This window comes from Natrix helvetica (assembly GCF_964273705.1).
Source record: "Natrix helvetica genome assembly, chromosome: Z".
In the NCBI taxonomy this organism is placed as follows: Eukaryota; Metazoa; Chordata; class Lepidosauria; order Squamata; family Natricidae; genus Natrix; species Natrix helvetica.
Window position 1 is genome coordinate 84,120,805 of NC_138554.1, and position 16,265 is coordinate 84,137,069.

Below are 16,265 nucleotides of genomic sequence, written 5' to 3' on the forward strand. Positions count from 1 at the left end.
TGTTCAACGCATATGTGAAGCCACTGGGGGAGATCATCCGTGGTTTTGGGGTTGAGTATCATCTGTACGCTGATGATACCCAGCTGTACATTTCAACCCCAAACCACCCCAACGAGGCTGTTGAAGTGATGTCCCGATGTTTGGAAGCCGTCGGGGTCTGGATGGGGGACAACAGACTCAAACTCAACCCCTCCAAGACTGAGTGGCTGTGGCTACCGGCACCTCGGTTCAGCCAGCTGATCCATCGCTGGCCAATTGCCCCCTGTGGAACGGGCGCGCAATTTGGGCATCCTCCTAGATGCCCGGCTGTCAATGGATGACCATGTGGCAGCCGTGGCAAGGGGGGCGTTCCACCAGGTTCGCCTGGTGCGCCAATTACACCCCCTACTGGACCGGGATGCCCTGCGCACGGTCACTCATGCACTGGTGACGTCTCGCCTGGACTACTGCAACGCTCTCTACATGGGGCTGCCCTTGGGACGCGCCCAAAGACTGCAGCTAGTCCAGAACACAGCTGCGCGGGCTGTGATGGGGAGTACTAGGTACTCCCACGTAACACCTCTCCTGCGCGAGCTGCACTGGCTGCCTGTGGTTTTTCGGGTGTGTTTCAAGGTTTTGATTACCATCTTTAAAGCGCTCCATGGCACAGGACCTAGTTACTTGCGGGATCGCATCCTCCCACATACATCCCTGCGGCCAATTCGCTCTCACAGGAAGGGGCTTCTCCTGGTGCCGTCGACTAGGCAATGCCAGCGGGTGACCTCCCCCCCGACATTAGAACCACCACTGACTTCCGCTCCTTCCGACAAAAATTGAAGACTCACCTGTTCCGATTAGCAGGCCTGGCATAATTATAACTGTTACCTCCTGGTAGACATATTTTTAACTGGTTATTTTAGGGGAATTGCTTTTAATTTAATTTGTGTGATATTTTTAGGGGTTTTAAAATTATATTTATATATACTTTACTCAGCTGTACAGTTCTTTTAACTTTCTTTTTAACCTCCTCCATATTTAACTCTACCTATTTAACAATTTTAATTGTTCAGCTATTTAATTATATTATGATGTATTTTTTGTATGGACTGTACACCGCCCTGAGTCCCTTTTGGGAGAGGGGGCGGTCTAGAAGCGCAGTAAATAAATAAATAAATAAATAAATAGTAACCAACGATAACTGCCCTTTTGTTTTTTCCATATAATCCTCATGGGATTGTGGTCAGCCCATAGATTGGGTTCTATATCTATGTCCTTCACTTCCGAAATTAACTCCATCGACAGCCAGACCATATCTATCCTTGACCAGGATTCATGTCTATTCGAGTAGAAGGTATATTGCTTTCCCTCTGGACATCTTTCTCGCCATACATCATATATATTAAGTTCTTCAGCCATTTGGAAGAATGACCTTGGCAAAGTTCTCCTAGCTCCTTTTCTCTTCTTTCCACTTTTATAGTCCCATTTCGGGTCAACTATAGCATTGAAATCACCCAATAAACAAACATTTTCATTTCCCATCTCTCGAATAATGCTATGTAGTCTATGATAAAAATTTCCTGGTCTTCATTAGGTCCATATATTACAACCAGTGACACCTTTTTTTGGTTTAACATTATTTCTACGATTAATATTCTGCCTTCCTCATCATGATAAATTAGTTTAGTCTGGATCGTGTCTTTAACATATAATGCTATTCCTCTTTTCTTTTAATCAGCTAATGCCGTGTAAAGTTTACCCACTCTAGGATATTCTAAGATCTGGATCTGTCTTTTAGTTATATGGACGTCTTGCATTGCAATTATATCATAATTCAAATGTTTTAATTTATTAAATATTGTTTTCCTTTTCTGGGGTAAGTTTAGACCATTGATATTCAATGATAGAATCTTGATTTCTCCTGACATAATTCTATGTGTATTTAGGTCGTGTACTTCTTGCCCTTGTTTCTCTCACTTCCTTTGGTTCTTCCCCTTTTTCATCTAGAACGACTTCTTTCTCCTTTCTTGTCTCCACTGGTTTCTTTTCTCTTCTTATCTGTGCCCTGAATCCTTGCCTCCTTGCTCCTGACTGTTCTCCTTCGCCTTTCTCATCCTCCTGCTCAACATGATTGTTGTAGAAATCTTCCGCTTGTTCCACCGTGTCTATTCTGAATCTTCTATCTCTCCAGGTTACCAATACGCCCTCCGGCATCAGCCATCTGAAGTTAATTTCAAATTTGTTCAGGACAGACGTTAAAAATTGATAGGGCCTTCTTAATTCTCTAATTCTCCTCGGTACCTGTTTTAGAACTGTTAGTTGTCGTTGGTTGTAAATTATCAGGTCATCTCTAGTTCTATTCAGCACCTCGTCACGTATTGATTTTTTTACAAACTTTACATGGACTTCTCTTGGTAGATTGTTCTTTTTTGCATAGTTTGTCTGTATTCTATACGTCTCGTCGATCTCACTTGCCATCTCATCCTTTTCTATTTCCAAAGCCTTTGCCATAAGGTCTGCCATCGTGTGTGGTAAATCCTCGCCTTTTTCTTCCTTTACGTTCTGGAACCGTAGGAATTGGGCTGCTTTCTCCGATTCTAACCTGAGGACCGTTAACTCAAGTTCTTTGTTTGCCTGGATCAGCCTAGAACTCAGCTGCTCCATTTTTTCATCCTCCTTTTCCAACCTTCCTTCTATTACATTTATTCTTTGTTCGTGTTTATTGATCTGTTCCTGGAACTTCTCAAATTTATCATCCATCTTCTGCATTCTCTCCTTTAATTCTATAGTATCATTCCTTATTTCTCTAATATCCTTTTTTAGTTCTTCGTGATTTTTAGCCATTACCTCCTGCATGGTCTGTAATATCATCTGCAATTCCTTAGTTGAATTGGATCTTTCTCTCTGGAGCATATCCTCCGAAGATCTTTGGTTCGAAGGACTGGCAGCTGCTAGGGATGGCTGGGATGCTGGCTTCTTCCCCGTGCCAATTTTCGTTAAATTTGTAATACTTGTCATTTTTGGGAAGAATTGGATCTATACTTTAGTTTTTCTCCAGAACTCCCACTTTCTTCTCTCCCTTGTAACTTTCTCCAGTCTTCTTTCTTTCTTTCTTTCTTTCTTTCTTTCTTTCTTTCTTTCTTTCTTTCTTTCTTTCTTTCTTTCTTTCTTTCTTTCTTTCTTTCTTTCTTTCTTTCTTTCTTTCTTTCTTTCTGCCTGCCTGCCTGCCTGCCTGCCTGCCTGCCTGCCTGCCTGCCTGCCTGCCTGCCTGCCTGCCTGCCTGCCTGCCTGCCTGCCTGCCTGCCTGCCTGCCTGCCTTCCTCTCCCTCTCCTCCCTTTCCCTCTCTTCTTCCCTCTTCCTCTACTCAATTATCGATTTTAAGTGGTAATAGGGGGTAGTAAACTCTATATATCAATAAGTTCGTATATTATATGAAAATAACTGTCAAAAGGTAGGGAGAGAGAGAGAGAGAGATTTATCAATTTATCAATGTATATGTGTGTGTGTGTGTGTGTGTGTGTGTGTCACACGTATAATATTCCTAAGTTTCTATTAATTTATTAATCTATTTTATTACCTTAGTAAAATCTTAAGAGTAAATTGCTTATAGTTATTACTTATATTGTGATCAAACAGTCTCCTAAATTAATCAATACTAATGCCAATAATATCGAAAAGTGTTGGAATTAATAATCTTACAGCAATAACAATAACAATAGCAGTATATTCCTTTGATGGTAGTATTATAACATTAATTCCTATTCTTTAAGTTCAACCTTACATGCGACCCTCCTGGGTTGGATAATTATATGAGAATGTTCTGGGTTCCCTTGATCCGATAAATCTTCTTTCTCTCTCTCCGGTTGTTTCTATTTAGTAATGTCCAAAGATTAGCCTCAATATTCTCTAGTAGCCAGCTCTCTTGTTATCCAGAGAATATAGTTACCAAAATTCCTGTTTTCTCTTAAGGTATTAAGAGGGGGGGGATTCCAAATTTCGCCAGTAATTGTCACTCTTCCACTCTTCCACAAGCTAACCAAATACAAACTAACAACAAACATGTGTAGCAAAGTTATATTGCTTCCTTTCCTTCTTCCTTCTTCCTTCAAGCCTCGGATAATTAACTCAGTCCCCCTAAAGATATCTATGTAATCAGAGTTATTTACAACCGGCCTTTGTTGTGTTAACAAATTGAATTTAGATTCAGCTCATCAGACAGTTCAGAGAATAAGAGAAGATAGCCTCTAGCCTTCACTCAGCATACTCCTCTCGCCACTGTAATGGAGGGGGATAAACAGCCCCCCCACTTCCTCTTGGAGCCCTTAATCTCTTGAGCTGTTTTGGAATAAAAATACCTTCCGTCAAGATCAGGAATCTGTTAAGTCACTTGCAACTCTGGCAGCTTCTCTGTAATAAATCCTCGCTTGCTTTGAACTGCTGTCAGCACTCTGGGACGGCCATTAAAGATCGCCCTCTTCCACGCCCGGGGTTATGAAGGAGATTTCAAGCACAGACCATGAATTGCCATCCTATGGTCATGCCAAACCAACCTTCTCTCTTCAGTCTTCCCTCCAGGAAGGCTTGGTTATCAAAATCTTTTCAGCAAACCCCTCCGGACATTAGATCTAGCTGCTGTTAACGGAGCTCTCCGTCCAAGCAGCCATTCGTGCTGGAAGCAAGCCCCACCCCTCTCCTTCTTATTCTTAAGTGTTCCCTCTGAGTTTCCACTGTTTTTTCCCCTTGTAGCGTTTCACATGCATTTTTTAACATATCAAGTATTTTATTATACATCCAAAATTCCATATTGTCTGTTTAATTAATTTAACAAATTATTTAAACTTTTTCTATTATATCATTTTTACTTAAGCTTAAAGTTCTTTTTTCCTTTCTTATTGCTAATTTCTAAAGTCCAATTCCATTTTTTATTTACTTTTCATCTTCCACCAAAACAGTATGTACAATCCACAACACTGTTGCAAAAATAAATCCTCCTTGTTATTTCTCATGCCTTCAAAGTATCTTTATTTGCTACAGTTAAGGTCAGGTTACAGATGTACTTTCCCTTGTCAATTTCTATTAGGTTTTTTAGTATCCTCTTCTCACCACTAGATGTCTCCCTTTCCGCTGTAGGCAATGTGTTCTAGCTGTCAAAAGCTGTCAAAATCCATATTTATTCCATAGAAAAAGTAGCAAAAGAAAGAAAGGAAATTTCCCCCTGAGTTCTTTTATTATTTTTGATGTTTTGAAGTCCAAATTTTGGGAATGAAAGTCTTCTAGGGCTTTCTGTTTTTGTCTCTGCCCCTTTTCCTCTGTTAAATCCCCCGTCTGCCAAATAGCCGCTAATTTCCACTCCAGGTCTCTCTTTAATCCAAATTTAAAGTTTCTTGATCTTAGGTTGATCACTCTTTCACCCAGGTCCAACACTTTGTTCCAGCATCTCTCCTGCTCAAATAGCTTGGTCCGGTTGCCCCGCCTTTAAACCAGCCATTAATGTGGTCACTGCCACTTCTGCTGTCAGGTGAAGAACTTCATCTCGGACCTTTTGAGGAACTGTCAGTTCCTCTTTGGTCTACAAGAGGTTTCTTCTTTTTCACCTGTTCCTCCAGAACGGGTTCTGATCCGAAGGTCCCTAGCATTGGGTGTCTGGTTGGTTTTTTGCGGAGCTCTTCAGAACTCCGCTATTTCCCAGCCGTTCCCATCGCAGTGCTTCCGGTGAGTGCATGTTTGACAATTTTCTGTATCACCTGCCCCTTTAAAAAAAAAAATCAACATTTTACCTTATGAAAAGTTTGCTCTATTTTGATACCTTGCCTGCCTATTAAATACATCTGTTGCCATAATATGAATTCTGAAGCAACCTTATATGTACAAACCCATCTTACCGCTCCCTCTACTATCAGGGACCTTTCCTTTGAGTTGGGATTCAGAAATTCATCTGATGAATGAAATGGGAGATCATATTATAAATGATAAGAAAGAAATTGCTCAAAAAAATCATGTTATATTTATAATCTTTTCAATACCTATGGTTTATTAGTAGTTTTCCATAAGTTAGAAGAATTATTTTTAATTCTTATTTTTAATGAGTCACATGTTGTTTTGTTATTCAGTAGAGGGCAATTTCACTATATAATTTTTTTTTGAAGGCAGGGAATGAAAGAGAGAAAAAAAAAGAAATATTCTGAATAATAATAAATTTTCTTTGTAATATCTCAGATCAATTTTCAATCTAGGTCATCACTGTGCTTGAAACCAGTTCTATAATTCCCTTGTTTCACTGTTTCTTAGCAACTGGTACTGTTGCCTGCCACTTTCCAATCATGCAAGATTGCTTCCTTAGCGCTAGAATTATGCCTTATAAATGATAGATTTCTTTAAACCTTAGCTTGTGTAGAAAAGAGTAAACTATTTACATTCAAAAAGATTTTTCGATTAGTTTTTAAATGACTGCTTTAATTTTCATTATCCATTTTAATATCAAATTGCCTGACAGAAATGAAAAACTGGTTAAATTTGTCTTCCTGTTTCAATAGATGAAGGTACATACTAGGCTTGTTTAGCATGCTTACTTTATTAAAATAATATTGTTTTCTTTTATGTTTATTTACAATAATTATTTTCAAATATACCATTGAATTTTTTCATCAACAATATCCCACATTGAATACCCTATACTCTAGTTCCTGTCTCAAAGTAATTTTTCTGATTTTTTCTTTAATTTGTAAAACAGGATCACATCATTTTGTGTGGTTAAATTCAATCTTGGTATTTGGGATTCTTTTACTTGCATCTTGTTAACCATCTAAACCAAATTATCTTCTTTTATTGTGAGATAAATTTGCTATCTACCTGGAAGTTGAATTCAGTCTGTTTTCTTTAATCTAAAATTTAAGCTGATTTTAAAAAAAGGATCGTGTAGTTCCCTGAAAAGTCTTTTGGTTTTATTTTCCCTGCTCATATAATTTTCATATAATTTTCATGTAATTGGGTGCAGATGTAACAAACCAATCCCAACAAATAATGGTCAGTTGGCCCAGGAATAATTCATGTGCCCATACAGTACATGTCTGCCTGGCTTCTCTTTTTCTTTTTTTCTATTGCTCATTCTATTCATTAAGACTCTCTTTCTCTTAAAGCCTCCGTTTTTTGTGACATTCAAATAAAAAAAAGCACCATAGTATATTGCATTATATTTATACACTGGTTTAATTTAAGAGGAGGCACAATGGTTCAACATTGAAAAACACTGAGATTATCAGCTGGGAAGCCAGGATTTGAGACCTGAGGACCACGCAACTGGGTGAGTTCCCATTACTTGCCCCAGCTGCTGCCAACCTAGCAATTCAAAAGCATGCAGATAGATAAATAGGTACCACTTAAGTGGGAAGGTAACAGCATTCTTTGCACCTTGCCATATAGTCATCCTGGAAGTGTCTTCAAACAACACTGGCTCCTTTGGCTAAGAAATGGAGATAAGCATCACCCTCTAGAATCAAATAACTGGACGGGAAACCTTTACCAATACCTTTATATAAATTTTAAATGATATATTTTATATTAGTCTACATATATTTCTGCAAATGAATATTGTCTTACTTGAGTTTTGCACCATGGTTACCAGTCATAAAATATTTAGCAGAACAATATTTAGAAAGGTACAGATAAATCTGCAACTAACTGTTTGTATCCCATTAGTCTGTTGAAGTAGCATTTTAAATTATTGTGAGTGTGTTAAATAAATGTCATCTTCAGCCTCAATACTGTCAGAAATGTTCTGATTTTAAAACTCATCATTTCCATGTAGATTTTCTGGTATTTATTAAAGTTCTTTCTGTCTTTGCTCTCAGATTATTTTAATTATTCTGGCATTCATTGTTCTTATTTTTGAATATGAATGATGTTATTTTCTTTGTTTCCTTGACATTAAATGAGTATTTTTGCATTGTTGTTGTTAGTTGTGAAATCATGTCCAACCCATTGCGACCCGATGGACAACATTCCTCCAGGCCTTCCTGTCCTCTAGCATCCTCTGGAGTCCATTTAAGCTCAGGCCTACTGTTTCAGTGATTCCATCCAGCCATCTTATTCTGTCGTCCCCTTCTTCTTTTGCCCTCAATGTTTCCCAGCATTAGGCTCTTCTCCAGTGAGTCCTTCCTTCCCATTAGGTGACCAAAGTATTTAAGTTTCATCTTCAGGATTTGGCCTTCTAAAGAGCACTCAGCATTGATCTTCTCTAGCACTGATTGGTTTGATCGCCTTGCAGTCCAAGGGACTTGCAGGAGTCTTTTCCAGCACCATAATTCAAAGGCCTCAATTCTTTGGTGCTCAGCCTTTCTTATGATCCAACTTTCACAGCCACATATTGCAACTGGAAAAATCATAGCCTTGACTATACACACTTTTGTTGGCAGAGTGATGTCTCTACTTTCTAGTATGCTAGAAATTGCCACAGCTTTCCTCCCCAAGAACAAGTGTCTTTTAATTTATTAGCTGCAGTCCCCATCTGTGGTGATTTTGGAGCCCAGGAAAATAAAATCTGTCACTACCTCCATTTCTTCCCCATCTATTTGCCAGGAATTGAAAGGGCTGAATGCCATGATCTTAGTTTTCTTAATGTTGAGTTTTAAGCCAACTTTTGCACTTTCCTTCTTTACCTGCATCAAGAGGCTCTTTAGTTCCTCTTTACTTTCTGCCATTGGAGTGGTATCATCTGCATATCTGAGGTTATTGATATTTCTCATGGCAATCATAATTCCAACTTTTGATTCATCTAACTCCGCCTTTCTCATGATGTGTTCTGCATATGTTAAATAGGCAGGGCAACATTATATAGTCTTGCCGGACTCCTTTCCAAATTTTGAACCAATCGGTGGTTCCATGTCCAGTTCTCACTTTTGTTTCTTGACCCGCATATAGGTTTCTCAAAAGACAAATAAGATGATCTGGTACTCACATCTCTTTAAGAACTTGCCACAATTTGTTGCGATCCACACAATCAAAGGCTTTAGCATAGTCAATGAAGCAGAAGTAGATGTTTTTCTGAAACTCCCTAGCTTTCTCCATGATCCAGTGTACATCGGCAATTTGATCTCTAGTTCCTCTGCCTCTTTGAAATCCTGCCTATACTTCTGGTAGTTCTTGATGCACATACTGCTGGCGCCTAGCTTGTAGGATTTTGAGCATAACTTTACTAGCATGTGAAATGAGTGCAATGGTGCGGTGGTTTGAACGTTCTTTGGCATTGCTCTTCTTTGGAACTGGAATGTAAACTGACCTTTTCCAATCCTGTGGCAACTATTCAGTTTTCCAAATTTGCTGACAAATTGAGCGTATTACTTTTACTGCACCGTCTTTTAAGATTTTGAATAGCTCAGCCGGAATACTGTCATTTCCATTAGCTTTGTTGTTACTCAGATTTTCTAAGGCCCATTTGACTTCACATTCTAGGATGTCTGGCTCGAGGTCAGTGACCACCCCATCTTGGTTATCAGGGATGTTAAGCTCGTTCTTGTATAGTTCTTCTGTGTAATTTTGCCACCTCTTCTTAATCTCTTCTGCCTCTGTTAGGTCCCTGCCATTTTGGTCCTTTATCATGCCCACCTTTGCATGAAACATTCCCTTGATACCTTCAATTTTCTTGAAGAGATTGCTATCCTTCCTATTCTATTATTTTCTTCTATTTCTTTGCACTGTTCATTTAAGAAGGCATTCTTATCTCTTCTAGCTATTCTCTGGAATTCTACATTCAATTGAGTGTATTTTTCTCTTTCTCACTTCCCTTTTGCTTCCTTTCTTTCCTCAGCTATTTGCAAAGCTTCCTCAGACAGCCATTTTGCTTTCTTGCATTTCTTTTTCTTTGGGATAGTTTGCTACCTCTTGTACAATGTTGCGAGCCTCCGTCCATAGTGCTTCAGGCACTCTGTTTATCACATATAATTCCTTAAATCTATTTTTTACCTCTACTGTATATTCACAAGGGATATGATTTGATTCATACCCGAGTAGCCTAGTGCTTTTCCCTACTTGCTTCAATTTAAGCCTACTTGCTTTCCCTACTTGCTTCAACTCTGCCCCGAGTCCCTTCAGGGAGAGGGAGCGGTTTATAAATGTAATAAATAAATAAATAAATAAATAAATTTTGCAACGAGAAGCTCATGATCTGAGCCACAGTCAACTTCTGGTCTTGTTTTTACTGACTGTATAGAGCTTCTCCATCTTTGACTGCAGAGCACATAGTCAATCTAATTTCTGTGTTGATCATCTGGTAATGTCCAGGTATAGCATCGCCTTTTGTGTTGTTGGAAAAAAGTGTTTGCTCATATTCTCTTGACTAAAGTCTATCAGCTCGTGCCCTGCTTCATTTTTTACTCCAAGGCCAAACTTGCCTGTTATTTCGGTTATCTTTTGGCTTCCTACTTTAGCATTCTAATCCCCCATGATGATAAGGACACCATTTTTGGTGTTAATTCTATAAGATGCTGTAGAGCTTCATAGAACCAGTGAATTTCATCCTCCTCACCACCAGCGGTTGGGGCACAGACTTGGATTGCTGTGATGTTGAATGATTTCCCTTGGATTTGAACTGAGATCATTCTGTCATTCTGGGAACTGTACCCCAGTATTGCTTTTCCTATTCTTTTATTGACTATAAAGGCTATGCCATTTCTTCAGCGGTATTCTTGTCTGCAGTACTATACCTGATGGTCACCTGATTTAAATTCACCCATTCCTGTTCATTTTAATTTGATGATTGCTAAGATGTCGATGTTCAGTCTTGTCATCTCTTGTTTGACCACGTCCAGTTTGCCTTGATTCATGGATCGTCCAGGTTCCTAAGTAGAGATCTTTAGAGCATCGGACTTCCTTTCTTTTCTTTATTTTTAAGACAAGTTTTATTGCAATTTTTTCCTCATCATATATACTTTATGGACAGAGTGTGGACCATATCACATCTTATGCATCATATTCATGATCATAGTTTCAATATATTCTAATCTTCCCACTTTTATCAATATTCATCTCTTTTGTATAATCCTTTTCCATTAATTCATTTAAGCTTACATTACTAAACACGCTTTTCTTTTTGTCTTCAACTAATTACTATTAATTCATCTTTACAAATTAATCATTTTTAATCATAGCTTTGCTATTCCAACTTCCATAGTATTATTCTCTTTACATAATTCTTTATCATTTCTTATTCATTTTTTACACATGGTTAATATCACTCTACACCCTGTATTTCACCTTTTTTTAAATAGTTTTTCCAGTTATCTACACTATTTTTTCTTCCCAAAAAATATCTCACGAATTCCCCTTCTCCAATCATTAACATTTTAAATTCCCAACATTGTTTAAATTACATTCAAAAATTAAGAGTATTTATTTAATTATCTACTTTCATATTCCCATCTACTGATCTAACTCATTATATACACCATCAGATACATCCACACTTGGTCGTCCTTTCGGCTTTGGCCCTGCCACTTCACTGTTTCTGGTGCTACTAGTACTAGCCCCCTGCTGTTCCCCAGTAGCATGTTGGATACCTTCTGATCTGAGGGGCTCATCTTCCGGCATCATATCTTTTTGTCTTTTGGTTCTGTCCATGGGGTTTTCATTGAAAAGATACTGGAGTGAGTTGCCATTTTCATCTCCAGTGGATCACATTTTGTCAGATCCACCTGTTCGTCATGTGTGACCCTGCATGGCATAGCTCATAGCTTCATTGAACTACGCAAACCCCTTCGCCACAACAAGGCAGTAATCCCTGAAGGAGCATTTTCAAGGCCATGCTATTGCATATTGTATGCTTTTCACTCCAAGCAGCCCAGACTTGAAAACGCATGGCTGGAGTGGAGGAGCGGTGCTCCTTAATAAGCTCCAAAACTGCTCCAAGCCAGCCAGAACTGAGTCGGCAGCAGTGGCTGGAGATGCTCGTGCCAGCAAAGAGCAGCGGCTGGAGGCTTCTCACACCGAAAAATAGAGATGGCAGCTGGAGCTGGCGGGGAGCCAAGTGATGACGACTCAGCTCTGGTTTGCCTTCCCCTCTGCCACCAGATGCAGGAGGAAGATAATGTCATGGGATGAACAAAAGAGGCAGTTATGGGGGAGGAGGCAGGGAGATTGAGTGAGGGCCACGGCCTCTAAAGGAGGGGAAACGGGGAAACTGGTGGCGAAGGACGAGTTGGCGGCATGCAGGAGGCGGCCCTGGTACAGCCAGATCAGGAGACTGGTGCGTCCCTGACCTGAGGCGAAGGAAGAACAGGTGGTGTGCGGGCAGAAGGTGGCCTCATCTTGCCATGTCCACTCTGAGGCAGCCCTTTGGCCGAGCGCCTTACCTTCACAGGCAGCTATGGTGAGCAGAACGGGTAAGTCACAGATATTAGCTAGGCGACATGACCATCGTGGTAGGCCACGATGAAAGAAGTCAAGCTGGCGGCACCACGTGGGATGGTAGTAGGAAGCCGCGACTTGCAAGCTTACCCAGGACGTCGCTCAGTAGAGCTGCAGGCACCATGTGGGAAGGCAGGCAAGCTGGCTGGCCCCCAGATACCGTGTGGTCAAGACAAGTGAGGAGTCCAACAGAAGCAACAGATATGCCAGAGAGGTGAGATGAGAAATAACTGGGTGGGGTTGGTGGGCAGGGTAAGCAGCAGGTGGGGCGAGTGAGCTGGGTGATTAGCGGGCAGGGGCGAGTGGCGAGCGGGGCCAGCCAGTAGTGGTGGGATTTGCCGATTCTCCGAACTGCTCAAAATGTTCACTATTGTTTCACCCGAACTGGCACAAACCGTCTGAATACCACTTCTGATATAGACACAAAATATCAGATTGCATTTCTATTTCTTAAAAGCGCACACTTTCCAATTAAGAAAGCTGATAAATTATATCTCAGTTGACAACCTGATTCTATTATTATTAATTGATATGTTGGTATTTAATTTCCTGAGATGTTTTGACTGGTAGAGTGCCATTTGGATTGTTTTGGATCACAATTCCTGCAACTTTCCTATAATTGCATAACTATAGTGCAACTCAGCATTGCATTTTCTTGTTGTATTAATATTGGTATATAAAATCTTGTTTTGTAGAGCAAATAGAGAAGCTCTACAAAATTTTGTACAGGAAACCCTTTTTAATGAAGAAAAGTAAGGTTTTGACCATCTTTATTATTAGTATTATATTTTACATATTTATTTGTGTTTAGCTTCATGTAGTGCTTAAGGCAACAAGCTAGAAAACTTCTAGTCCTGCCTTAAACATGAAAACTGACTGTTTGACTTTGAGCTACTTCCTCTCTCTGAACTCAACCCACCTCAGAAAGTTGTTATCAGGAAAATACAAGGTGGGAAGAGTATGAAGTATGTTAATAAACTTGACTTACTTATACAAATAATAAGGTAGGATAAATAAATAAATAATAAAAATAAATAAATAAAACAACTCTGTCTTCAAAGAAACAACAAACAAGCAAGGTAGCAAGCAAGCAAATCTGAAGATAGAATTACATCAAACCATACTTATTTTTTTCTTTGCGTGTATATATGCATATATGTATATATGTATGTGTATCTCTCTGTGTGTGTGTGTGTGTGTGTGTGTGTGGTTAATTTAAGCATTAGAATAATACACAGTATATGCCTTATGTACTTTTCAAAGTCCTGGTAGCTGCTTATTACTAAAAAAAACTAGATTCTCACAGAATTTTATTACAAATGAAAAAGTATTAGGTTATAATAGTTTAAGTTTAAGTTTATTTGATTTATAGACTGCCCCCTCTCCCCGAAGGGACTCGGGGCGGTGTACAGACATCTCATTAAAAACCGTATACAAAAATAAATACCCTTAAATTCCCATAAAATCAAATTAAACAATAGGCTGTATAAAGTGATAAAAATTAAAAACAACCTAAAACCCACCCCTAAAAATTTAAAATACAGACTTGAGGGACTAAGCTGGGATTAGGCCAGGCCGGCTAAAATGAACAGGTGGGTTTTAAGCTTCTTACGGAAGGAGCAGAGATCGGTGGTTTTTCTGATATCGGGGGGGGAGGTCATTCCAGAGGGTCGGGCCCATCACAGAGAAGGCCCTGCTCCTGGGCGTCGCCCGCTGGCACTGCCTAGTGGACGGCACCCGGAGGAGTCCCTCTCTGTGAGAGTGGATCGGCCGAAGGGATGTATGGGGCAGGATGCGATCCCGCAAATACCTAGGTCCTGTGCCATGGAGCGCTTTAAAGATGATAGTCAGCACCTTGAAACGCACCCAAAAAGCCACAGGTAGCCAGTGCAGCCCGCGCAGGAGAGGTGTTACGTGGGAGTACCTAGTAACTCCCACAATTGCCCGCGCGGCTGCATTCTGAACCAACTGCAGCCTTCGGGTGCATCTCAGGGGGAGCCCCATGTAGAGAGCATTACAGTAGTCCAGTCGGGACGTCACAAGCGCATGGGTGACTGTGTGGAGGGCGTTCCGGTCCAATAGAGGACGCAATTGGCGCACCAGGCGAACCTGGTGAAACGCCCCCCTTGCCACGGCCGTCACATGGTCATCCATTGACAACCGGGCATCCAGGAGGACGCCCAGATTGCGTGCCCGATCCACGGGGGCCAGCTGTTTGCCCCCAATGGCCAGTGATGGAACCAACTGGTTGAACTGGGGTGCCGGTAGCCACAGCCACTCCGTCTTGGACGGGTTGAGCTTGAGTCTGATACTTCCCATCCAGATCTGTACGGCCTCCAGGCACTGGGACATCACTTCGACGGCATCGTTGGGGTGGTTCGGGGTGGAGATGTACAGCTGAGTATCATCCGCGTACAGGTGGTACTCGACCCTGAAATCACGAATGATCTCGCCCAGCGGCTTCATATATGTGTTGAACAGGAGAGGCGAAAGGACCGACCCCTGCGGCACCCCACAAGTGAGCGGCCTCAGGGTCGACCTCTGCCCCCCTGTCAGCACACATTGCGCTCGGCCAGAGAGGTAGGAGGAGAACCACCGCAAAACGGTGCCCCTCATCCCCAGCCCCTCTAGACGATGCAAAAGGATACCATGGTCGATGGTATCAAAAGCCTCCGAGAGGTCTAATAGGACCAAGATGGAGGAGCAATCCCCATTTTGTCCTGCAGATATTCCCCAAATTCCTCTGCTCTACCCTGCAAAGGGGCTTCCCGCGGCCTCTGTGAAAGGAGGGAGCGGGTCACCCTAAACAGGGCCGCAGGGAGGTTATCTGCGGACGCAACAAGAGTGGCACAATACTGACGTTTGGCCACTCTTAATGCCACAAGGTAGGTCCGTAAATAGGCTCTCACCTGTGCTCGGTCAGATTCAGAGCGTGACGATCTCCATCTGCTCTCTAGGCGTCTCTTGTGGCGCTTCATCACCCTCAGCTCCTCGGTGAACCAAGGGGCCTGGGTGGATCGCTGCCGCAAGAGAGGCCGCAAAGGCGCAACCCGGTCCAAGGCCCCGGCAGCCGCACTACTATAATAGGTTATAATAGTCTTGAAAAGGGAATATGTTGACTTTAGGAACTTATTTATCGTTAGGATGAGTATTCCTTGATCTTCTTACTAACCATCCATTGATAAAGTAGAGAGATGCCATCCTCCTCCTGTTAAAGAGGGTATGTGCAGATAGCTTTTTCCCAAGCTCTGGGAACCCCTTTATACTATCAAAATTAATGCTAAATCCTAAATAGTATTTTACATATAATAGAAGTTATTTAAATTCTAATAATAATAATAATAATAATAATAATAATAATAATAATAATAATAATAATAATAATAATAATAATAATAATAATAATAATAATAATAATAATAATAAATTTGAATTTATTAGCCGCTCCCTTTCCAGACAGGACTCGGGGCGCCGTACAATAAAACATATAAAACATAAAACATATGTACAAACACATAAACATACACATATACAAAGACATACATGCACGGAGGAGGTAACAAATTACATCACATTTAGACAGTTAAAAATCACCATTAAAATACCCCATTAGTAATAACACAATTTAAAAATTTAAGAATTTAAAAGGACTGTCAGGAGGAATAAGAAAAAATTTACGGTTGAGCCAGGCCAGATAATTGAAAGAGGTGGGTCTTCAGCTGTACACGGAAGGAGCGGAGATCGGAAATAATCCTGATGTCACGGGGGAGGTCATTCCACAGGGCTGGGCCCATCACAGAGAAGGCTCTGCTCCTGGGTGTCGCCCCCCGACACTGTTTAGCGGACGGCACCCGAAGAAGTCCCTCTCTGTGTGAGCGGATTGGTCGTAGGG

At 40.9% G+C, this 16,265-nt stretch overlaps 1 protein-coding gene across 5 annotated transcripts in view; it reads left to right on the forward strand.

Moving 5' to 3' along the window:
* Positions 1-16,265, forward strand: part of LARS2 (leucyl-tRNA synthetase 2, mitochondrial) — a 176,028-nt gene that overhangs the window by 67,860 nt on the left and 91,903 nt on the right. The gene's annotated exons all lie outside the window — the stretch shown is intronic.